Source organism: Callorhinus ursinus, unplaced genomic scaffold, assembly GCF_003265705.2.
Source record: "Callorhinus ursinus isolate GAN/ISIS: 27379988/994484 unplaced genomic scaffold, GSC_fseal_2.0 scaffold49, whole genome shotgun sequence".
NCBI lineage: Eukaryota > Metazoa > Chordata > Mammalia > Carnivora > Otariidae > Callorhinus > Callorhinus ursinus.
Genome location: NW_027397111.1, coordinates 5,349,700 through 5,375,280, shown reverse-complemented (window position 1 = coordinate 5,375,280; position 25,581 = coordinate 5,349,700). Strand labels below are relative to the sequence as shown.

General features: G+C 51.5%; 1 protein-coding gene across 11 annotated transcripts in view; it reads left to right on the top strand.

Moving 5' to 3' along the window:
* MICAL2 (microtubule associated monooxygenase, calponin and LIM domain containing 2) overlaps positions 1-25,581 on the top strand; it is a 214,588-nt gene that overhangs the window by 11,397 nt on the left and 177,610 nt on the right. For all 11 annotated transcript variants that reach the window (XR_012375353.1, XM_073882906.1, XM_025894193.2 and 8 more), the window contains exon 2: positions 13,784-13,854. The gene's annotated coding sequence lies outside the window, so the exon portion shown is untranslated. The remainder of the gene's footprint in view (positions 1-13,783; positions 13,855-25,581) is intronic.

Genomic DNA, 25,581 nt, shown 5'->3' with positions numbered 1-25,581 from the left:
TTCTCTCTCGAGTCTTCTTCCAGGTTAACAACCTGTGATGTGGTTTCAGTTCTTTTTATCTTCCTGGTGGTTCTCCTTTGAGCAAACTCACACGTGTTCAGATTCTCATACAGTGCCCAGGCCGTGTATGCTATTTGTGGTGTGGTATGACCACAGCAGAGGAAGGGAGCCATCACCTCCCTGGTTGAGGCCATTCTACTCCTCTTAATGCAGCCCAGGATTGCATCAGCTTTGCTGGCCGCTATATCGCACCATTGACTCACTGACGTTACTGCTGACCAGATCTTTTTAACATGTGGTGTTGTTCAGCTGCATCTCCTCTGTCCTGAACGTGTGTGGCTTTAGAACTTAAATGCAGAGCCTCCTTTTTGTTTCCGTCTGATTCAGAACAACCATTTCTATTAAATTTCCACTTTGTTAAATTCGGTGCATCCATGGTCCATTGAGCTCTTTCAGGATCCTATTTAAGTGTGCCTTCCATGTGGCTGCTGGAGGGGAGGAGGGCCAGGGGATGGGGTAACTGGCGGATGGGCATTAAGGAGGGCACGTGATACAATGAGCACTGGGTGTTATCCACAACAGATGAATCACTGACCTCTACCTCTGAAACTAATAATACACTGTATGTTAATTCATTGAATATAAATAAAATTAAATTTAAAAATATGCTTTCCGTAGCATCATCTGAGTTGCTGATAAAATTCTTCTCAGGAGAGAGCCCTCTGGCTTGCTACTAGAGACCTCCCCTCAGGCACCGTGACGCCTTTCATCAGCTTGCTTTGGGAATGGCAGTCTAGGCTGCCCCTTTCCTGAGTCGCCATCCGTTTGCTTTTCTGACTTCCGGCCAGATGTCTTCTTGAATCTGGCAGGCCACGGCTGTTGCAGTCTTCCATCTCCCTCCAGTATCCCGTCACAGGAGAAAGTGGGCTCTGGCTGACCGCACATGTTGTCAGTTCCCAGAGGGGCCCCCAGACTGCTTTCCGGTGTCCCCGGGCTGCCCTGCAGAGATGCAGCCGGAAGTTCAGCGGTCTCATCTGCAAGAGTTTCCAATGCTCTGGGCCAGGGGACTTACCGTCACTGGAAATATCTAAATAGATGTATTTTAAAAACCAAGCTTGTCCCCCATCCCAGCTTCCTTTCTCATCTCAGTGTTGGATCTTTGTCAGTCTAAAGATGGCTCTTTGGGAAAGGGGCCCCAATGCACCTGGAGTGGGAGCCCAGGTCTGACTTCCTAGGGCCCCTTTCTGCCGCTCGACCTCTTGGCTCCAGATGACCCCCCAGACCTTCCTGCCCTCTGCCCTCTGCTGTGCAGCCTGAGCTCATCCCAGGCTTGCCTCCTCTGGCTGAGGCAGGGACAGGCCTCGCATCACTGTCTTAGGGTTTTCTTGGTTATGCATTCTCCTTCTGGTGACGGGTCATGGGCTCCAGCAGCTGGAGCCCTTATCAAGGGCTCCCTGTGCAACCACACGGCTCCTGTTCCGGAACATGTTCTGTAGTTGTCTGCACGCCAGGCACTGGTGTCAGGGCTTTGTAAACATGAACTCACTTAATTCTTGTGCCAACCCCATGAGGTGGTTCTTGTCATTTGCCCCACTTACCAGTGAGGAAATTAGGGCACAGAGGGGTTAACTGATTTGCTCAAGGTTTCACAGTTAGGGCAAGAGGGGGAGTTGGAGTCTAGCCGATTTGTACCCAGAGCCCAGCTCTCAAGCTCTCTGGTGAGCGGCTTGCCACCTAGAAGGCCCCTCCCCCTTCTCCTCCTCCTCCTCCCGCTTCCTCTCCTTCCCTCCCCTCCCCTCCCCTTCCCTCCTCCTCACTGCCCCTCCCCCCTCACTCCTTTGCAGAACCGGAGCTGCATCGGAGTCTGAATCATTGACTTCCTCAATCTCAGGTCCTAGAGCCCTTCCGTGCTCCCAGCCATTTGAAGTCTGTGAGAGTCTCAGGCACCAACTTCCGCCTTCTTGGTCTCTCATAAATTTCAGGGGAAATGATTGCTTTTCCATAGTTCCTGTGTCCTCCTGGTCAGTAACCCATTCTGCCATTGTTGTGGGAGTCAGGTTAGTCCTGTCTCTATGGATACTTCCTCCCTCTCCTGGAAGGGAGCCTAGCCTGAGATTTCAGCCAGTGGGGTTTCAGGACTTCCTTGTAGTGTTTCCCCTCCCCCCATGCTCCCACCCACCACCCAAGCTCTTCTCTGGCTGGCCTGAGATCCCATCAGCAACTGACCCCACCCCACGGGGACCTTCCCTTTAGGCCTCAGGTCTTCTCTGAGCACACCTGTGTTCTCCAGAATATGTTCCTCTTTCATGCTTTTTTGTTACATAGAGATCCTCTGTCTCCAGGCTCCATCCCAAGTCCATTCCTTTAAGAGATAAAAGCTGGGCACTGAGAACGTATATCAGTTACCTAAGGAAAAGAATCAATATTTGTCTTTGTGGGTATATACATAAACATTGTCAGGGATGAGGCGTAAGCAATGAGAGCCATTCCCAGGTTTGGAGTTGGGGCAGACTGGGTAGCTGCGGTAGAAGGGACACACTTCCTGTATACTTTAGTGAGTTCTGATTTTTGAATGTATTTCCTACCCAAAATTTAAAACAACAAAACAAATAAAAACCCAACCACAGACAACCTGGGACTGCTGCTTGGGGGACTGTGGAAAGAGCGGGACTCACCTGGTTCAGTCAGTGCCCTGCCTCCTACCGAATGGGCCTCCGCTCCTCAGGTGCACACTGGGCCAGTGACAGCCCACTTAACCTGGCTGTAGGGATGCAGGGGGACCCTCTTCTACAGCCTGGCACATGGGGGGTCTGAGTAAACCACCTCCTCCCTGACTCTCTCCTTTGACGCTCCGAAGGAACTTGAGACTTTGCTGCCTCTTACAATCACAGTTTACTAAGAGCTGGTGCTCAACAGGTACACCTGGGCCTCAAGTGTTGGTTTTCCTGTGTGATTCACCTACAACTCACACCGTGGTCTTTTCCCCCTGTTGAATTCCGGGACTTGAGGTAGCTGAAATGCTCTGATTGCCTGGGTTTGCCTCCAAGAACGATGTACTTTCCTTCTCCAGACCTGCAGGACTTCACAGATCATTTCTCCCACCATACTCATCTGCCCAGCTCAGGGGAGCATGATTAGAATGGGTCTAACACCCTTTGAAAACAGAAGCCCATAACTGGCCTAGCAGATAACCAAGGTCAGAGCAGACCCTGAAGAAAAAAATGCAGGCCATTGGGAGAAGCCAGTCTGGGCACCTGTAATTGAGGAAACGACCTGATTAGGAAAGTGACTTGTTTACCTTGGGCAGGTGATTGTGAAGCCGAATTTGAGCACCTACTGTGTGGCCTGGGCCCTGTGATATGGGGACGGCAATGGGGGTAGGCCCAGCCTCACCTCTACTCCAAAGCACATGCACCACATACTCGAGAAAACAAGACATACATGTTTTTAAAAAAATGAAGTAGGAGATTGTGGTAACAGTTCAGATCATTGAAGGCAAATCACAAGGTAACTTCATGACTAAGTCCATATGATGGTGGAGGTAGCAGTGGGTGGTTTTCTAGGGGCTGGAGAGGGCCTGGAAAGCTTGGAAGGGAAAGAAGGAGGCTGGGGAGAGGTGGAGACTGCATTTGATCTGGATCCAGAAGGTTCCATGAAGTGCAAATGGGTATGTGGAAGGAAGAGGAGAGCATGTCTGGTGGGTGTAGAGGCCTGGGGAGATGGGAAATGGCTTGGTTTGAAGGTGGGCAGAAGGAGATGAGGCTGGACACGTGAGTTTAGGACAGAGGCAGACAGCCTTCAATAAGACAAGGAGAGAGAGAGAGTGTGTGTGCGCGCGCGCGCGCGCGTGTGCTCATGCACATGTGCATGTATGCACCTAAGTTCAGAACAGAGATGGGAGACTGTGGGCCCAGGGTCTCGTAGGGCACTGTTGTTGTAAATCCTAGGGAGAATGAACAAGAAAGGGTTTGGCTGCCTCACATCTTAATCTAGGCATCTACAGCCTCTGTTCCAGAAATGTCTTCAGGAGCGGAGAAGGAGGCCAGAGGCATGCTAGCCATTCCCCCACCATTGTTGTTTGCACATTTTCTTCTTAGGCATGTCAAATGTCGATTCACTCAGCAGATATTTATGAGTTATTTTCTGCCAGAAGCTGTTCTAGGTGCTATGGTTACAGAAGGGGAAAAAAAGGTAAAATCCCTTGCCATATAGACCTTAAGTTCTAGGACGGAGAGAAACCATAAATAATTAGGTTAAATGTATGAGGCCAGGCCCATGAGGTGGATAAAGGGAGAAAAAGATAGGATGTTCTGGGTGTAGTTGGAGGGAAGCAGTTGAGGAGAAGGCTGGAATTTTAGATGGAGTGGTGGGAAAGAGCTTACTGACTTGCCCTGCCTCTGGCACTGAGAAGCCAGCAAAAGAGAGGTCTGGGGCCAAAGGGAAGGAGGCCAGGCCAGATCCTGCAGGGATCTTGAGTCCCCATTTGATCCTCTTCGCCACACTGGGGGCTTCGGCTCTAGGCAGCGGGGAGCCTTTGAGTGTGCTTGAGCGGAAGAGTGCCATGCGTGGTGAGGTGTCCCTTGTGACTTTGTAGAGGACGGGATATAGGGAGCTGAGGTCCCAGATGACCAGGGCCCACAAAAGTCCACTTGTCTGACACCTCTGACTTAGGTACAGTGGGGTAGAGCTGGGAAGCAAGAGCAGTGGGATGGGGGGCGTGGGGGGCAGGTGCTGGCAGAAGGGGAACGATGGTAGAGTTTAGTTGGGAGGGGAGCAATGCGCTGAAGTTCTTAGAATTTGGGGCTTGGGGTCCATTCACCATTCTTGCTGTGACTTTTCTTTATTTTAGAATACTATAGTGCTTAAGAATGTGGGCTCTGGGTTTGAATCCTGCCAAAGTGGCCTTGGGAAAGTTACTTACCCACTCTGTGCTTCAAGGCCCAGCCCTGTAAAATGAAGTAGTACTTACCTTATAGGTGCATTTTTGAGAGGATGAAATAAGCTACTGAATGTAGAATGCTTACAACAGTACCTGGTGTATAGGAAGTACCCAGGAAGTATTAGCTGGTCTGACTATCCTGTTTCTCTCTCCATATATAGGTGTGTGTCAGTAAAATTAATGTGTTGGGCATATCTTTTCTGTGGTCCTAAAGCTAAGTCAAATGAAGAAAATTATGCTTTTAAGGACTAAATGAGGTAATGCTTGTGATGGATTTAACTTAGTGGCAGATGAATATGAGTTAAAAGTACTATTATCACCAGATATTATCGTGCAGAAAATGATTTTCCAGTGGAAATCCTTTGTAAGGTCATTTATTTAACCATTACTTACCGTGCCTGTGGTTTGCACTAGATATACTATCTCATTTCATTTTTACAACACCTGCCCAAGATCAGCATTGTTAACCACATCTTACAGATGGGGAAACTGAGGCCCAGAGACACTAAGATTTGCCCAAGGTCACACAGCCAATAAGTGCAGAGCCAGGATTTGAGAGTTCCGCCCCCCCCTGCCTCTGACATTGAACTACCTTTTATAATAAGAATAATTATTCCATGAGTGATCTGTTATGTAAATGTACATTGACAATTAGGCTACATCAATCTCCCTTGGTATTGGTGGTGACATGGAGCCTTGGGGGATACAGAGCCATGGCCAACTTCGCAGATAGACCAGGAGCAGTGTCAGAGGCAGGACCCTGGACCCAGAGTCAGAGTTGCACATGGGTGGGAGATACTGTGGGTAAGTCAGCACCTTCCCTCAGTGACTCATACCCCATCAGAGCCTTTCAGCCACAGAGAGAGTCTGCCTGAGACCTGTCTTGGTTGACTCAGCCCTTGGTGTGCTGGAGGAGCAGAGTCTGACGGGTGCAAATCCCAGCTCCACCACTTAGCAGCCCTGTAAGGCCAGGATAGGAGTGAATTTCTTTGTGCCTCAGTTTTGTTATCTGCAAACCCACTCATGGGGATTTTATGACAATTAAATGAGGTAAGCCATGCAAATACCCAGAATTCCCTGGCCCCAGCAAGCCCTGAGAGTTAATATTATGCTAATAACTATTATCTTATAATGTTATAAAAGCCTCCTTTGACCTCTGAGGCCAGAGTAAAGTGTCCCACCCTCTCTGCATGGGCCCTCTGGTAGCATCTAGTTTTGCCTTATTATGTAAATGTCGGTGTAGCTCTTCACCGGACTGTGAGTGCTTGAGACCAGGGAATAAGTCTTAGTGTTTGTTTGTTCCTTTTGAAACCCCATGGAGACAAGTGCCTTGACCTAGAAGATGTGGAAAGACGTTTGCCAAATGGAATGGGATCCAAGTTTCCACTTCGCTCGCAGCCGCATATTCTCACCTGCACATCGCACCTCCCAGGACTATGGAAAATGTCTGATGTTTCTGAGGGTGCTTTACAGTTAGCCAAGCAAATTCACATTCATGTTTTACTCAGTCTTTACAATTGTCCCCTGTGGTGATCGGCTCTTATCTCCATGTAATAGGTAAGGAGACCGAGCCTCCGCAGAGTTCAGTAATCTGTCCACAGACTCTCAGGCAGAAGGTAAGGGAATGGGTGGTCCCCTGCCCATCCCAGGAAGCCTGAGTCTGGAGGCTCAGATCCACGGAGCCTCTCCATCTGTTCCCCTGTGCCCTTCTCCTGAGGAGGGCTGGGAGGAGACCATGGGACCAACAGACCTTTCTATGCTTCTGCTTTCTGCCCCCCAGCCCACCTCCTCCAAAAAAAGCACAGGACAGTGGGCTTGAGCCAGGGATGGGACTTGCTTAAATCACCTCCACTCCCATTTCCTTTCTCCGTGGGTCTGAGGCCGGGGCTCTGTGTTCTGGGCTTGTGGGGAGTGGAGATAGTGGGGACAGCACTGTAGCTTTAAGCATTTAGAGCCAGAGCTGAGCCTGAGCACAGACACTCCTTGGGGATACCTGCCAATGCAGATGGAGGAGGCTGGCACCCATGCTTCTCCCAGGAGGAGGAGCAGGCCCTAGTTGCAGGGCCCAGAACCATGTCCGGGGCGCAGGGGAGCTCCTGGGGGTCCCAAAGTAGCGACTGCTGGGGGCGGGAGGCCGTTCCTTTCTAGGGGGCAAAGAGGCAGATGAGCCTTCCTGCAAAGGCGGGAAAAGCCCAGGGCTCCAGGACAGACCTGAATCCAGACTTCCAAACTCCAGAGCTGTCGCTTAAGCAGAAGAATCTTTTGTTTAGTTCGGCTTAGCAAGCCGTTATTGAGGAAATACCTGTAATGTTCTGGCAGGTGTGGGGAATAGAAGTCCAGTGAGATAGGGAGCCAGCCCTAAGGAGCTCATGGCCTACAGCTCCCTTTTTACCTCTTCTGCCTCGGGGAGCCTTGAAGGCTGGGTGGCAGTGGTGATACTGGCGTGCACGTGGCAGTGTTCAGATTCCTGGCGTCCCAGAGCATGGGCTGGAGTTTGGGCCTGGCAAATCACCTGCTCATCGCGTTGGGGGCTGGGCCTGCTGTGCGGACAGAGGAGTTATTGGGCCTTTAGGGTTGTGATTCTTGGCTCCCTCCAGGACTGTCCTAGGACCAAGGGCACAGACACAGGAGTGTCTCTGGGGTGTGGGTGAGAAAGACCCTAGGTGGAATGGCCCCCAGGAGGACGGCTAGGGCGGCCCATCCCGTCCTCAGGCCAGCCCCGCTTCCTCTCCTCCCCCAGCGGGGCCGGTCTCTGCCGCACTGCGCTGCCTGCCCGCCTGGCCATCTCTGCCTCCCACTCCTTGCTCTGGTGTTTCTGGTCTGCAGGGCTTGTCTTCATTCTCTTTGCCTCTCTCCATCTCCAGGGCCTGGACTCAGCCCTGCCTGCTCCAGAGTCTTCCTAAATCCTCTCGGCCCAAACTCCCCCTCCTTTCTCCCGGGCGCCTGCTAGGTGGAGAGCCAGCAGCCCCGAGCTCGGCATTTAGGCGAGGACTTTGGAGTCTGACTGGCCTCGGTGTGTGTTCTTCCTCTGATTCGCTGGGTGACTTTGGGCAGCTGCTTTCATTTCTGAGTCTCCATTTCGTCTTCTAACTTGAGGATGTGGTACCCACCTCACAGGGAAGTTGTAAGCTTCTGCTGAAATAATCTGTGCAAGGCCTTTAGGCTGCCTGCCCTTCCTGGCTGTCAGTGGCTCTCCTGTGGCCACCGTTACTAGCCTTTGACAGGCACTGCTGTATTTAATCCACACCCTAGCTTTCAAAGGTAAACCTCATCGCCCAGAGGGGAACAAATGAGCCTCAGTGCCAAAATGACGCGCCTGCCGTCTCAGGACGTGGAGTCAGGGAGGCTGGCCTTGAGGCCAGGTGCCGGCTGGCTGGCCTGGCCACAGCGTTCTTCCTTCTGCTGCCTCGGCTTCCTGTGTCCACCTGCTTCCCTTGCTGTTGGGTGCTCTTCACAGTCTTTGCCAGGACACTCAGCAAAAGCTCATTGAATGATATTTCCTGACTGGTTTAAAGGGAACCAGGTGGGGGCGGGGGCAGGAAATGGGACCGCTCGAGAGCATTCCATCCCCTTTCAGCTGATCCAGCTTGGCCACGGAGCCCTCCAGTGGACTGCGTGCCACCCCAGCACCAGGCAGGGCTGGGTCCTGTGGCCATTACACCCAGCCCTGGGCAGCGCAACCAAATCATGCCCTGAGGAAAGTTACCTGTTCCTTTTGATTGATTTATTTTTAAATCGCAGAGCTATTTAAATAGCAAGGCTATGAAAAGAAAAAGAAAAGCAAGGGAAATACCTGTCTGGATAGTCCCCTGCGATGGGGGCAGCCACTGCCTGAACCGGCTGCCGGAAAACAAAGAAGAGGAAGGCCACACCAGCTGGCAGGGGGCTGGGGCGCCGTGTGGCACTGTGACATGGGTGTCTGCCTGGGTCCGTGGGGGAGGCCTCTTCGGAAGGCTCAGTGAACCTCCCGCACACCCTCAGGAACAGCCCGCACCCTGCCAAGGCTGCTTGGCTTGGCTGGAGTGTCATCCCGGGGAAAGGCTGAAAGCTCCCACTTCTGCTCTAGCCGATGTTCACATCTGCACAGGCATCACTCCGCTGGGTGTTTGGCATAGGCCTGTGCAGACTCTGGTGCTGGGGACCCCACGTGCGGAGGTGTGTGTCCACCCCCTGGCTAATGCTGCGGGAGATGGGGAGGCCATCGGTGTGATTTTGCTCCCAGGTCTTGTTCTTTTGTTGTTTCTGTTTCTCTGAAACTCTTTAAAACACACCTGAAGTTGGAGCTGCTTTTCCTGGAGGGAACTGAAAAGATGCTGTGGGGAAGGCCCCGGGGGTCCAGGAGTGGACTGTCTTTGGTGCTGGCCCGGAAGGTGGTGGGAGGACGAGACCCTGTTGAGCATGGTACCATGTCCTGCACTGTAGTTGCACCTGTCAAGTCAGAACCTCTTGGGAAAGGTGACTGAGGATTAAAAAAAAAACCAAAACCCAAATCCTGGGAAACTCCGCATGGGCTTTGACGGGCATGTCCTCGTTAAAACCCATGGATACATGCCATGTCCATAGCATCACACCATGGTTCTTGGGGATTAAAGTAACCAATGAAGGAAATGTGCCCAGGGACTCCCTCCAGATATCCATGGTGCTCCCTGTCCTGTCAGCACCTGCAGGCAGCCCCTTCCTCTGGAAAGCTGTCTCTGGGAGGGGGTGGAAGGCGGGTTGTAAACGAGGGGCAGCAGCACATGACCATCTCCCTTGGGTGGTTGGAACACAGGCCTGTGTGGCAGTGGAGGGGCCTGGGTGAGGAGGAGGCCTCGGGCTCGGGGCCCAAGCATCCTGGCTTCCATGGCAGTGTCCCTGGCAGGTGGACCGGGCATCGGGCACTAGAAGCGTGACCTTGATGAGTTAGGCATTGAGCTCTCTGAGCCTCAGTTTCCTCCACTGGAAAATGGGTTGGATGAGCATCCAGCTCCTAGGGCTGTGCTGCAAGTTCAAGGCAATTGCACCAGGGAAAGAGTCGCGCATTTAAGGGCTCAGACAAGGTGGTTTCCCTTCTCTTAAGCACCTTCCTTCCTCCTCTGAAAAGAGTTGTCTCAAGCAACTGCCTGGAGTTTTTTTCCACCACTGTGAAGTCCATGGAAATCCTCTCCCCTTTCTCTTCTTCCTCTTTCTGACCGCTCTTGTGAGGGGCACCCACGTCTGAGGCTGGGTTCCCAGCCAGGGGCCACAGGATGGAGCTATTCACATTGTTGGTTCCAGCATCTTTCTCTCCCAGGAAGGGCGTGGGGGCAGGGCTTGTAGTGGCCTCCCATCACTTCACTTTGCAGGACACCTTGCTGCACATGTTCACTTTTCCCTGGCTGTCTGGGGCTCACTGGGAGTGTGCAGCTGGCTTTTCCTCCTGGGTGGGATTTAGTGATGACGAAGCGGCCAGTTGCTGAGTGCTATTGTTAGTTGAGACTCTTTTGGTTTCAGGTGACAGGAATCCAACTTGAATGAGCTTAAGCAAAAATGGGATACCTTGGAAGGTTCTAGGGGAGACTCAGACTCAAAGGAAATGCTGCAGAATCCAGCACTGGGAAGAGAACAGGTGACCTCCGGCATCCCCTGCTCGGTGACCCATGGCTGCAGGCAGCTCCCAGCTGGCCCCACACAGCCCTCCACCCATTCCAAGAGGACCAGGCCTTCCCCAGGTTTTCAGATTAGAACCTGGCCCAACTGGGACCTGGTGCATACCTTTCGTACTCAAGATCATAGCCCAGAAGGAGAGATCCTCGGATGAACCTATCTTGAGTCCCATACCTACGTTTTTGGCTGAGGAGTGGGAAATAGGGTGGAATCTGTATTGGAACAAAGGGAGAAGGGTGCTTGCAATATTAATAATTAAGAATAATGCTAAGTCACCAGTATGGAGTGCTCACTTACTTTGTGGCAGGCATTATTCTCAGGTCTTTACCTACATAACTCACTTAGTCTTCACAATCAATCCCATGTTCTATACTGGGGAGCTGAGGCACAAAGAGATGAAGCAAGCTGCCTGAGGTCACACAACGGGCTAGTAGGAGAGCTGGGGTTGCACCCAAGCAGGGGACCCCACATGTGCTCTTCTCTGTCCGCTCTAGTGCAGACAGTCACAAGCCATGTCCTCTCTGTCTCCATGAATGACACGCACGGGCTTGCATCCTGAACCGCAGTAACTTGCTTCATCTTCAGAACAAGCCTGTGGAGTGGGTATCAACATTTGTCCCATTTTTACATCAGAAGCTGAGGCTCGCAGAAATTACATGACTCGTCCAGGGCCATCTGACTAATTTCAAGTGGCAGAGCTGGAGTAGAAAGCCAGGTTTGCCTGATTCCAGGGCCCGAGCCCATGACCACTTCGCCGGGCAGCCTTTACGTTCAGACGCTTCTCTGGCTCTAGCAGATGCTCACCTGATCCCTGGGATGAAGAGCAGATCTGGGTCAGCCTCTGAGCCTTCCTCCTCTGTCTGGGGGGCTGGGGGGTACGGTGTGGACACCTTGGCACACACTGCTGAGGGGCCAGTTTTGTGGTTCTGAGCCAGTCTTGGTGTGTCTCGTGCTAATTTATACCAAAGGGTTCTTGAACAAGCCTTAAGTGCATCTAACCTCTGGAGTTCTTCAGTCCTTCATTCAGCAAATACTGATGGAGCATCTAGTGGGTGCCAGGCCCTGTTCCAAGCGCTCGGGGTCCCTCAGTGAAGACCCAGAGTCTGTGGGGCTCGGCTGGGAGCACAGCAGAGAGAAAGGCCCCCTGAGATACCCTCATGGCCCTCGAGATCATGAACCGACTCAACCACACAGGAAATCTTTCCTGAAGCACCCAAGTCAGGTGCACAGGGCCTGGAGACTTGGTGCTTCTTTGCTTGGGACTGGCAAGGTGGCGAGTCTGAGAGGAGACATTATTTCTTCATTCTCTTACAAAGGGAAACATTGTGTCAAGGAGCACACAGGAGCATGGCGTCAGGCCAGCTCCACTGTGCGTCCCAGGCGCTGTGGCCAGGCGAGGTGCTTGCTGGGCCATGCCTCAGTCCCCCTCCCCCCAAGCTCCGCATCACGTGGCTGTACCACCTGCCTCCTAGAGTTGCTGGGAGGATTGTCTATGCTAGCACATGCTAACTACCCACCACCATGCCTGGCCATGGTTTAATCCTTTCAATTCTTTTTAACTACTGAGAAGCTTTGTAGGTGTCGCTTTAAGTCAGAGCCCTTAGAGGGGAGCAGCTAGAAGGGGGTCTTTAGTGAGGAAATCACCAATTAGGCCAAACTTCTCATTTTATAGATAAGGAAACTGAGACCCCTCGAGGGGAAGGGAGGTGCTGGGCCCTAGGACCTTCTGGTTTAGTGGAGTACAGGGGAGTCTGAAGTACATTTAGCTGTTGGTCAGACAGAATGTTTGAGTTGGTCGTTGGAGTAGCTGGATCACAGTGTGTCCAGATCTCTATGGGAATCTGACCAATGGTCGGCCCTTACAGACTGGTCTGGAAATGCCCACCTGCATCCCACTGTGCTGTCAGTCCAGTGTGCTTCCTTTAAGAAGCCCAGGGGCAGAGAAGGAGTCCTCCAACTTCTCTGAGCCTACAGCTCAGGCTGATAGAATGTGGGTGAGGCAGGCCAGCTTGTTTGTCGGCTGCCATGGGCCTGAGAGGTGTGGCTTGATAATGATGATCATGATGGGGATGATGGGAACTTCTGCCCAAGTGGCTGCACTCGGAGCCCACCAGGCTGTTTGCAGGCTGTTTGGACCTGCCACAGCTGTGCTAGGACCCCTCTCACCTCGGTGTGGTGGGAAAGCCCATGAGCACTGGGTCAGTCAGCCCTGGGCTTGAATCCTGCTGTGCCTTGAAGCTGTGGCAGGTGCCTTCTGCTCTCCAGGCCTCTCTGTTCCTGTCTGTGAGGAGCCACCGGAACAGAACACATCTGGTCTACAGTGTGCGTTCCATGCTCAGTAAATAGTAGCTGCTCTCCCATTCATAGACTGAGAGTTCTGAAAGTGAGTTCAAGTCCTAGGCTGTAAACACAGTCCCTGGTGTATAGAGAGAATACATGTGTGGTTATGTGGGCAAGTCGGCCCAGCGCCCTGCCGCACGAAGTACGCCTCTGTCCGTGGGGTGTGCGTGTCATCTCTCATATATCTCAGATTTCTCCTCTGTGTTGACTTTTGTCCTGAGAGGCCACGTCTCAGAAGTTTGGAGTTGTGAAAGTAAGTTCTTAGAAGTGCTTTAGAACGCTGGGCTCCATTTCCAAACAGGTGCAGGGCATTTTCTGCAGAAGCAGTAGGATATGACCAAACCATTTGGGTGGTCAAGGGAAGCCAAGATAGTAGTTTGTTCAGGAAACTCAGCCATGACCAGATGGTCTGCTTTTAGAACTTCCTAGTTTACTTAGTGTTTTGGACCCGTTCCACCTCGGGAAATATGGCAGATTTCACATTGGTGACTTATTACCATGTTTTTATACCAGCTTGACTTACTTTCAACATGTTTTCACCTTAGAAAGTCTGGCACTTTCTGTTTCTACCAGAGCAGCTACTGAAGTAATCTTTTCCAGACCCCTCTGGCTTTCTCTGTAAACTCTTATGTAGCGATGTGATAAACCCTGGGGTGCCCATACAGCGACACAGTGGGATTTGTTTAAGCACCTAGCAGTCCCTTTCTTCACATGCAAAACTTGGAGCACAGAGAGACTTTCTCTGTGCATTTCCTCTTGTTGGGTAGTGTTTCTACGGGGTAAAGTCCACAGCCTGTGGGACCTCGTGGCAGGGAGAAGATAGGAGGCTGTATGTAAGATAATGTAACTGACATTCATTGCTGGGCTCTTGTTTTTAAGGGAACGTGGCAACCTGTGCATGGCTCGTGCAAGGAGAGGACTTTTGAGTCACTGTGATGCCTAAGAATCAAGTAAGTCTGTTTCGTGCCGTCGAGTCGTACTTGAGGAGCTGGCTTCACGCTTTGGAAAGTGTAGGGGCACTTGCACTCTTTCTTTAAGCCCAAGTGCGTGTGAGCCCGTTTGGAGAGACACTGGTGGGTGAAGGCCTCCCTTGCCCTCCTCAGAGACCACGGTCGGTCACACGGCGGTCCGTGCTGTCAGAGGAGGGAGGGAAGCAGGGGTTGAGACTGATGTGTGTCTGGGACCTACATCAGTGGTCTCAGGTGGGCGGGCTCTCTGTCCCTTGTCCCCTTAGTAAGAGCAGCAGCTCAGCTGTCCCGACTCCAGGCCCAGCCCCTATGGTATTTCCGTCTCCGGCTGGCCCAGATCCAGGCCAAGGCGAGAATCTGGCTGGGCAGCTTCTGGAGGAAGGGAATGCAGGGCACTGCACCGTGTGTCCAAGATTTGAAAATGTGATTCCAGCATCTCCCTCCGCTTTGGTCTCTTCTTCTGAGGAGAGCAGAGCTGTTCACCTCTGTCTGTAGATTCAGCAAGTCCATAGAGGCTTAGGGGCTGGGCGGCTGGGTATGGACAGTAATCAATAATGACTTGTTGGCATAATCGCCCTCAGGAACTGTTGTGGGAGCCCCTACCATTCTCCCCAGCTCCACTCTGTTCCCCTTCTCTGTCCTTTCTGGCAGACAGTCTGACCATCACTCCACTGGTAGCCTTCAGGGCCCCCTCCTGTTAGACCTCAGCCTCACTCTGTAGCCTCATTTTCTGCCTCTCTCATTAGCCCTGGCTTTAGTCCCACAACTCCTGGAACAGATGTCCATGCCGGGGACATGCCATTCCTTCTAGAAGCTTCCTTCCCTTCTCCAGACAGAGTTGACACCTCCTCCTCCTCTACACTTCCATAGCCCTTTGTTAGGACGCCAGATACATGACTGGCTGAGTTAAGGTTTGTCACTTGTTTGTCTCACTCCTTAGCTGTGGGAGCCTTGAGGCGGACCCGTTGTCCAGCCTTCCTGTCTGAGCCAGGTAGCACCATGCTGGAGGCACAGTATTAGGCACGTGGCAGGGGGTTAGCAGCTGTTTGTTGACTGAGGGAGTTCAAACCCCAAGATTTCTTCAGGGCTTTGTGGCCCATGAAGCTCTATGGCAGTGTCTGCTGGGAACCCCACTCCCTGGGAGGGGCGGTCCTATCATCCTCACTTATTCTATAGACATGGAGACTGAGGTCTGGGCAGTCAGCTAACTTGCCCCCCAGCAGCAGCTCCTAAGGACCAGGACACATGTCTCCTATGGCCAGGCTAGTCTGGTTTCTGTAATATCAAATTTTATAATTAGAGAGAACCCAAGAGATTATTTCGTACAAACCCCTTATTACCAGATAGGGAAACTGAGGCCTGGCCTGAAGATATTTTCTCAAGGTTACCTGCCTAATTGGTGCCAAATGGAGAATTGGAATGGGGCCCTGGACTTCCAGTCTAGCATCCTTTCTCTCCTCCTCCTTCCTCTTCTGCCTCCCTTCTTTGTATAGACGTCAGAGAACATTTTGGGACCATCATTCTATATTTATAGGAGGGTGAAGGACTTATAGAATGCCCTGAGTCAGAGGGAACATGGAGATGAATAGAACTGGCCCTGCCTCTAGGAGCTTCCCTGGAGGTGTGAGACCAGGGCAGGTTCTGGTGGAGGGGAGAATGGAGGAGGGGAGAGGAGGGGAGAGCATCAGTGCCTAACCCAGGGCTGAAGCAGGGTGGAAGTCCCCATGGAGGGGCAGCAGGCAATCAGGTCTCTCATTTAGAAGCTGCCCTGGTGGGCACTGAGGATCTTCGGGAGGTGAGATCCTGAATGGCAGGCTAGGGAGGGGTTGGCTGGACCTGGGGAGAAGCTACTGCAAGAATTTTGATTCTTAGTGTCTGGGCAAAGACGTCCTCATCAGCCTATCTGCTATGGCCTGAGAATCCTCTCTCTTTCCTGGAGAAACACAGAATATAGAATGAGTCCACAGAAGAGGGTCAGGCAGTGGGCAATGAGTCCCATCATTGTCTGAAATGTATACGGGAAGGTATGTGTGTGCCGGCTCATCTCTGTTGTGCTCCTATGGAGTTTTGTTTTGTTTCTGATTGACCACAGTTCCAGCTGGTCTTTTCCTGTCTATCAATCATAAGGCTTTGCTGGGTGTTTCATTCACCCAGGCTTGATATAGGGCCAGGCAGGTCCTGGCTACTCTGTTTTCACTCTGCCCCTTCTTGCAACTTCTGGGGCTTCCAGATAGGAAGACAGGGACTGATCACAGGCTCCATCTCTATTAGCAGGTTGAAACATAACCTTTGCCCAAATTACAGGGAATGTGATGTTTGCCAAATATGTACCTTGGATTATTTTCCAAAGATAGGCAGGTTATAAACTTCTTGAGGGCAGGAAAAGCATGCAGTGTTATATCATTGTTGTTTATCCCTTAGGTTTACATTGCACTTTACATTTTATAAAGATCATTTCATCTTTATAATAAGCAGGCGGATTCCTTCCCATTTCACAGATGAGAAAATTAACTTAAATTTTTACCTTGCCCAGGGTAGTATAGCCGCCTAAGGGCTGAGCTGGGACACAGCCCAGGCCTCCTGTTTATAAATTTCATGATCCTTAGACTCTGCTAAGCTCCAGCCACATGTAAATCCTTGGAGGGCATAGGACTTCAGAGGAGCTCAATAAATATTTGTTGAATGTGTGAAATTTGGCTTTTTGGAGGGGCGGGGGGAGGCACTCTTAACCATAAATGGATCCTCTTTGGCAGCAAAGGGAACACTACCCTGTGAAGTATTTGCATTTCTTGCTACGATAAGGAGCTGGTAAGTTCTCTTCTCACCTAGCCTCACCTCCGGGAACTGGGTCATGCACACTGAATAATTAATTCCTTGAATCTCTTACTCTGAGCATCCTTCTCCTGATGCTGAGGTGATCGTTGGTCTTTGAAAGGTTCTGGGCAGAGGCAAATCCTATTGTTTGGTGTCAAAAACACTCAGATGACCCATCTAATTCCTCATGATGACTATTCTTGGCCTAATTAGGTCAGACTTCCAGTGAGTTAGTTCAGTCTGCCCCTTTTCCCTACCAACCTCCTTTAGACCAAGGAAGAGGGATCCTTGTGATTATCTTAGATATTCTGTAGGGACAGGAAGGCCCACCCCTCCCTTCTCATTGGCCTTTGAACGCCTCAAGATTTTGCAGCGAGGGCTGGAGAAAGAACAATTAGACCTGTCAGCTTGGGAAGGAACACATGGGGTCAGGGAGACAGTTATCAAAACATCTTCCGGGCCTGCTCTTCCCCTAAGTGGCACTTGGGTCATGTTTCTTAGAGTCTGCAGGGGATCCAGCTGGCCTCATGAGAATAACCTAACTAGGTCTTGAGGTCATCGGAGTAGAGTGGAAAGAAGTGTGGGCTGAGGCCAAAGACCCACATTCTAGTATTGATTGTCCACAGCATAGCTGCAAGGCCTTGGGCCACTCACAGAACTTCACCTGCCCTCCGATTTCTCATTAAGGAAATAAGGGAGGTGTAGAGGGTTAGGTAGCATCTCAAGGAGCTTCCTAAAATTCTGTAACTTTTCAGTGCTCTGTCTGTCCTCATGATTCGCACTGCCTTCTCCAGGTCACCTCCTCCTCATGTAGCTGGAGCTTACTTCTCTAGGCACTTTTCTCCTGGCCCTTGTAACCTTGCCACCTCTCTCCCCTGCCCAACCCTGGGACATGCCAGAGTACAGATAAGAACTACCTCCTGCAGCCCTAGTCTCTTGCCAGGCAGCATGGGGGAAAGTCTAATGTTTTGCTAGAGAGTTGGGAACCTAGGGGGTGTAGGTGGTATTGGAGGGGAGTGAGGAAAATCTTTGAGTGAGAAGAAGCCAACCCAGATGACCAGGGGTTGTTGGTATAGCCAAGCTCTCAATGCCACATGTTTTCTGGAGTTGAGTTGTTGAGTCGTTTGACCAGAGAGAGTAGATATGTTATGAAGAATATGGCCCCAAGCCTCTCCTCTTTTTGCCTGGCCAGGCTCTGCCCTCAGGAGTGACCACTCTGGAGCAATAAAGGTCATAGGGTTGGCAGAAGTCTGCTCAGTGGGAGCTACGAGAGCTCTCAGACAAATAACTAACACACAAAGGGGAAGGTCTGAGAAAGGTGGGTTTGCCTCTAAGATCAATGATCATAAGGTGTCAAAGCTGGGAAGAGTCTACAGATCATCTAATCCAATTCTTCGATTTTTATGGGTAAAGACACTGAGGCCCAGAGACAGGACTTAACAAGACCCATGAAGCAAGCGAGGGGTAGAACTGAGATGAAGGCCAGGTCTCCTGATTCCCAACCTCAGGAATCCAAAACATCCTCTGAAGTGGCTTTTCTCCCAGCACCATTTTGCCTCCTCACGTGGGTCCAGCGACCACACTTCCCATGTCTCTCTGACCCTGAGCATGATTGTCTCACGTGTTAGCAGGGCCCTCTGCTGCCACCTCATTGTTTATCAGGGCCTAATAAAACCCCCGGGTGCAACCACATGGAGAGGAGGGGGCTTCTTCTCACGCTGGGGCTGTTGGGCTTGCGCTTAGTGCCTTACCACGGCTGGGTCGGCATTCTTCTGTTTTATGGTGTGTTTTGGGGTGAAAGGTTAACCGAAGACAGGAAATGAAGGCTCTGATGGCCCAGCCTCGACAGGAGTGGCCTCTTTTGGGTCGGTCATTCAGATAAAAATCACCTTTGTTGCTAAGCAGGCCTGTTCTGAGAATCCCAAGCTAAAGATGTGGGTTGAGTGCGGCCTGCGCCGTCTCTTACCCCGAGAGAGGCCACTTTGGGTGGGAGGCTGGCCTCCTTATCACGGTGTTAATGGCACGTGAACCAGGGCGGGGGCCATTCACTTTTTTTAAATAGCACTCCATTTGGCTGAGCTTTTCCTACTGAGCTCCAGTAAATGAGCGGGCACTAGGTGACACCTATGACCTTGTCAGTCCCTCACAGCAGCCCCCAGAGAGGTGACGTGATTCCTGATTGTGTTGAGAAGAAAACTGAGGCAGATACAGGTCAATTAACTCACAGGGGCCAGGGCTCAGAGGCAGGGTGTCTGACTCCATTGTCTCTTCTCGCTCCACATTTCACATGGCCTCTCTCTCAGCACTGAGAAGGTTGGGCTGGGGCTAAGTGGGCCGGGCATTGATTGGGGCACCAAAATTTATTATGCGACTTCTGAGTGCCAGGTCCTGGGCTGAGTTGTGGGGACACAGGGGTGAGTAAGCCCTAATTCCTTTATTCCCAGGAGCTTGTGCCCTGGGGGGTGGCAGCAGGACGGAGGAGTGCAAAGTGAGAGCTACTGTTCTAAGCATTGTCACAAACACATCAAATGCCCCGGAAGCCCTGAAAAGAGAGCCTCACACAGGGAACACTGCACTGAGCAGGTGCTGGGGGACTTGGGTTTTGAAGGACAAATAGGAGATTACCAGGCAGACAAAAAGGCAAGAAGGTTTCCGAGTAAAAGGTGTGGTGGTATGAAAGGTCTCGATTCGGTACTTGTGAGTAAGGCAGAGTTATGTGCGTGTTTTCTTCTTAGCTGAGGGTGAAAGGAGTGGGGCCTTTAGTTGAGAGATAAACTAGGGGAGGGGGGAGGGGGTTTGACACCAGACTTGCTAATTATGTGAGCGTTGTTGAAAGAAACATCCGTAGGGACCAGCAAAGATTCTCCTGATATGAATTCTCCAGGCATCTGAAGTACCTTTCCCTGTAGAAACGTGTGTGGAGCTTGTTCTCAGATGGCGTGCGTCCATTTGCCGTGTCCTGTGTCTCACGCGCCGGCGAAGGTGTTTACTGATGGGGCGAAGACATCCGGGTGGGACCCACCACCCTGGCAGCTCATGTTCAAAATGTCTCTGATTCCTCTTGCCAAATAAGCTGATAACAAGCACCCTTGTGAGTTCATGTGCAGACTGTCTCTCCAGGGACCGTTTTGCATTCCAGACAGGGCCACACAGTCGTTCCGCAGGAGCTGGGCTGTGGGGTGAGAAGGCTACTTAAAAATAAAGACCAATGAAAAGATATCGCTGTTTTTAAGGATGATATTTACAAGGCACAAGGATCTAGGAAGTGGATGACTTGCCATGAGAGAGAGCCAGAATCTTCAAAAATATGAGCTCTGTAGAGTGGGAAAAGTCCTGGTGGAGAAAGAGAGCCCTTCAGGAGCCCTGGCCTCTCTCCTTGTGGATGAATCCTCCCTGAGATCTGCCCCAGGGAATCTGTTTGGGAAACACAGCTTTGAGTCTGACTTGTCCTTTGCTGGGAGGAGGCGAGTGAATTTGGAGTCAAAGGCTTATCGGTCCCACATCACAGTCTCCTTTGTAGCCCCTGGGTTTTGCTTTATTTTTATGAAGAAAGAGAGAAGATCCTTTTAGACGGTTGCTGCTTATTTTGGTGAATGTGTTTTTCAGAACGTAAGCCCAAACACTAAGAGAGGAGTCCTGCATCTTCATTCAGCCAGCCCAGATTTCTTATATTGAGATGGTGGGCCACCGCCTCCCAAACCTCCACAGAAAATTCACCAGCGTGGTCCCACCCGTGGGCTTCTCCCCTGCACTGCTGTCTGTTGGGCTGTGGGTCAGTGAGGGGCACCCTGACCACTGAATCCTGGAGTGCTTATCCCAGCATCTCTGAGCTCACAGGAACACGGCCTTTGCATGTCACTGGGAGCATGGGGCATCCGTGTCCTCAGAGCTGTGCTGCCCACCCACACAGGTCCATGTTGCCCTCAGCGCCAGCCTCATGGCTGCTACCGATGGCGCAGTCCAACCTGGCAAGACAATAATCTCCTCAGAGAGCAACTGAGTGTCTCTTAGGGACTGGTTCTGTCCTGTCTTATCAGAGAGGCCTTTCTGCATTTACTGCCTGGAAACTTCATTGGTTTTATACAGCTTTTGGGAGAATAGTTCCCAGGAGACCTCAGTTTCTCTGCACAGTGAGGAAATGGACAAAACTGTCTTTCTCTCTGTCTTCTGCTCAGATGCATGAACTGCCTCCTGATAACAGTGTATCTGACTTGGACAGAGAACCCCCTTGGTGGGTCCTGCTGAGTGGAGACATACTTTCATAGAGCTTTCTCACTCTGTCTCTGGCCTGTTCACCTCCCCCCACCTGAAGGTCCCATCTGAGAACTTTTCAGTGGTGTTCATTTGCCTGGCACATTGTTATCAGTGTCTGTGGGGAAGATAGGAACAAATGAATAGCCAGGAAGTAAATCCTGAGATTTTCCAGCAGAAGCAAAAAGGAAGTGAACAGGCCTCAGACTGAGTTGCCAGAGTGCTTTCCACAATCCAGCATGCACTCGAGGAAAATTCTCTCCGGTCCTTGGTGCACTGGGATTTACAGATCTCCCATCCCTAGACTGGGCCTAGAGGGAGGGCAGGATGATCTTTGAGCCACATCCAGAAGGTTCCCTACTCAAGATGCGAGTCTTGTTTTCAGGTCTTAAAACAAATACACAAACAAACCACAATAATAACAAGAAACCGCTGGCCATGCTGGGCCCAGGGAAGCAGAGCCTGTCCATTCTGCTGGCTACCCCCGCTTGCCCAGCCCGCTCCCACTTGGCTGACTATCCCACGCAAGAACCTCCTGCTGGGTGTCCCTGTTTCGTCATGCGGCTTCTCCACAGCACAGGGGACTTCATGTTTAAATCACAGAGCCCGGCTTCTCAAGCGTGTTGACACGCGGGTGGGGTTTGAACAGCCCGTGGGTCTTTCTGACTCAGGCAGGGCTGACTTGCCCATGCAGGGGTGCACACCTGCTCGTAAAAGCTGAACGCAGTTTACAGGCCCCTGTATGGAGACCAGGGTGAGGAGTGTGGCCGGCCCGACTGCTAGCTGCGGGGACGGCCTCGTGGAAGGAATGGGCGGGCATCTCCCCTTCCTCTGCCCTGGGCACACCCACACCGAGGCCAGCCGGCTGCTGAGGTCCAGGGAGGTATTATTTACGTTGCTAATAACATTCATGACGGTATAAACAACAAAGCAGCTAATTACATACCGGGAAATTGATTCTGAGATGAAAGGTCTATAATTCAAATGAAAAATTTTGGAAGTCTTTTAAAAGCTATCTCTGAAGGTGGTACAACATCAGCTGTTCCATTCCTCCTGAAATAGATCTGTGCTCGTAGATGTTCACTTACTCAGTGAACATGTACTAGCTTCCTCCCAGGAGTGGACACCGCATTGACACTGAAATTACGAAGGTAAAAATGAATAAACGACTTGTTAATGGCTGAATTAGTCAAAAAGGGGCATGATATGAAAAGTCAAATTATTTGAATCTTTAACATTGAATGCCGATTGTGTACTCAGAACTAAGCTGAGTACTCTGGGAAATAGGGAAAAACACCAAAAAACAAAGACAGTGGCCTTTTCCTTAAGTTTGTATGTTAATCGTCCAGACAAGATTAATGCACAAAAAAATGTGTTGGGTTCAAGGCCAGATGAAGTGCCAGATAGTCTGGCCTATGCCCCAGAAACCCTGTGTTGTGACTGTTTACCCCCACCCCGCTTCCTGCACCCCTCCCAGGGGGCAATTTCTCAGAAAGGAGGACAGAGCTTCTTCACCTACAACGCAGGTTCTCCGTAAATGTAACGAGTGGAACCGGATGTGGTTAGTGACTCCCAGACCTGGCTTTGGGCCACGCATTCCCTGGGGAGCTAAAAGCATCTTCCCCCTTGGCCCTCCGGCTATATCAGTGCTATTGGGGAGTGGGCCCAGGAAGCTGTATTTTTGGACCCTTCCCAGTGAATCTGCGGTGCAGCCGGGTTTGGTGGCCTCTGGCATGGACTCCAGGAGTGAAAAGAAAGCACAGGAAAGGAAGGTCAGTAAGGTGATGGGGCAGCTTTGGTGCCCAAACACTCTAGCTCCTCCCTGAAGACCCAGCTCTGATGGCACAGCATGGAGCTTTTCTGGAGGCTGCTGGTCACGCCATCGGTCACTCCATCCCGTCTGTGTGTCCGCACATCTTGGTATCATGGCAGCTGTTACCCGTAATTATTATTTAAATTTGATCCCCCGAATAGACTGTGACGTTCCTTTAGGACGCAGCGCATAGTAAGCCTTCGTGCCATGGGGCCCGCCCTGCTCCAGAGGATGGGTACAGTTGGAGCAGGGGCCGGGTGTGGGGTGCTCCAGGGGCCCGCCTGTCGGACGCAGCCATGGGAGCACGAAAACCTCTGGGAATCAAGCCTAATAAGGAAATGGGAGTTGCATGGAGGACCTGGGGAGCCCATCAAGGGAGTGTGGACTTCCACAGAGGGGTGTAGGGAGCCCCGAGGGCTTTGGGAACAGTGTGAGGGCAGTGCTGGAAGGATGGGAAGTAGAGGCTAGGTAGGAGGCCCCTGCAGTCATTCTGGTAGTTGTGAGACAAAGGGCAGTCACCCCGCAAGCCACCACAGAGCCTGGATTTTGTAGCTGCTCTTGATTGGATTTTACCTGTAAGCGGTGGTTGTTGGGCATCTACCATCCCCAGAGGCACAGGGGCCAGGCCGTGGGCTGTGCGCCGGAGAGCTCACAGTGCAAGGAGGCAGGCAGCCCTGTGAGTGGATCAAGTGCAACAGAAAGTAGGAAGCCATCGTTGGAACCTCCACAGAGTGTGATGTGGGAAAGGGGTTGAGGGGAAGTCCAGGTACGACTTCAAAGAACAACAGTGCCGTCTAGAAGACTGCCTAGCCGGGCATCCTTGTGTTTTATCCTCATGTAACCCAGTGGGGTCAGGACTATTATTATCCCCATTTTATGGATGGGGGAACTGAGGTTCAAAGAGGTTAGGTAAGTCATCCGGGCTCACGCACCTAGGCAGTGGTGGGTTACATTTGTAACAAGTCTGCCTGACTCCAGGGTTCAAACTGGGACCCCTGGTACTCTGCTAGCTTCGATGTCCCAGCGCTAAAGCCCACTGGGTCTTCACCGAGTAAGCAGACGCTGCATGGGCGTGCTAGACAAAGTAGCAGGAGCCAAGGCACTGGCAGGGAGCCGTGGAAGAGAGTCCAGTTTATCAGGAGCTTCAGTGGCTCAGTAAATCAAGAGTACAAGGGAAGGGGGAGCAGTTGGGGGCAGGCAAGGGGGGCATCAGGAAGGTGGTTTCTGTTTTGCTCTGCTAGGACATTCGAACTTGGCCCTGGAGATTTCCGGGGGGGGTGGGGTGGGGCGGGGAGGCGCTGAAGGATTTGAAACAGGAACAGAACCTGACCAAGTGTGTGTTTTTGGTGTAAAGGTGTCTTTGGTGGCAGCTTGAGAAGTAGGCTGGTGGGTTGGAGGGAGCTGATCTGGAAGCAGGAAGGGCTTGCTTTATGAGGACATTTTGAGTGTTCAGGTGAGAGCAGAGAGGAAGGCAGGCGGTACTGGATGGGGCTGTTGGGGAGGCAGGACTGGGTGATGGACGCCTGGGAGGTGAGGGAAAGGGGCAGGGAAGGGGGGACTCTAATGGTTTGGTATGAAGGTCTGGATGTAGATGGTGCTGTTCACTGAGTTTGGGGGTGTAGGGGAGGGACAGGGGAGGTAAACTGACTACACCTGAGGTCTCTCTACAGGAGTCACCGCGGCTGGCTTATGGGCCCAGAGTGGAGCAGATCCCATGGAGGGGTAGCTTGATGGGTCATCAGGGTGTAGATATTGATCAAACTATAGGAGCGTCTAGGTCCTTGAGGGTGAGAGGAGAGTGAAGATCAGAACCTTGGGACACAGCAAAATCTCAGGGGCATTTAGAGAGAGATGAGTCTGTAGAGGCTGAAAATAGGAGCAACAGTGAGCAAGATAGGGTCCCAGGTGTGATGATGGGATTGGTGTGACAGCCTTGGGTGTGAGGCCTGGACCCGACTCTGTGTGTGAGTGGGAACCAGCCTGTGGTGGGTGCAGGGGGAGGTGGAGGTGAGGGAGGGGGCGTTGCCACGCAACCTAGGCTGGGAAGCAGGGGGTGGGGGGGTGGGGGGTGGACAGAGTGCAATTTTGTTTCCTCTGGTGATAGCGATAGAGACCTAACTGAGATTGAGTTTGTGCACATTTTTGAGACTGACTTCATGTCGGTAAATTCACACAACAGCAACAACAACAAAAACGCAAAACTCTGGTCAGGCAATGAAAAAAAGTTGTTTTTTTTTTTTTTTTGGCTTGACAAATGCGGTCAGTTGACACAACTCTTTAAAATCTGGGGACTTTGGAAAACAGACTCTGTGAGACACTGCTGGGCTGTGAGCTTCTCAGGGCTGGTACCGCCCTGCGGTTGTCCCAGGCTCCTGGTTGAGGAGCTGTGGGCAGAGCGAGCAGGCATTGTTGAGAAATCCTTTTCATGTTCATTTTGCTAGGATTTCTGTCTCCTCCCCAGCATCTGTGTCTGTCCTCCAGACCAATTACTGGGGTCCGAGTCCCTGAGACCTAATTCATCACGTCAGGGGATGCAATGCCAACCAGATACAAAAGTTCATCTGGGGAGTGGCCTTAAGGACATGCTAGGCAAAGACTTGGTGGAAAATATGCTTTTAGCTCTCCCATCCCAACGTAAGTTAGATTAAATGGAATGAGCTACCTTTTCTATTTGTGTGAAAATGCACCAGTTTCTGCCTTGCTTTGGTTTGGGCTGCTTTGACCTTGAGGTGGTGGGAGTCATCCCCCTGCAGGTGCTGGAATAACACTTAGCACATCCGTGAGCGTGAGCCATGAGGCACTTCATTTAAATTTCACAGAGACTTCGTTGT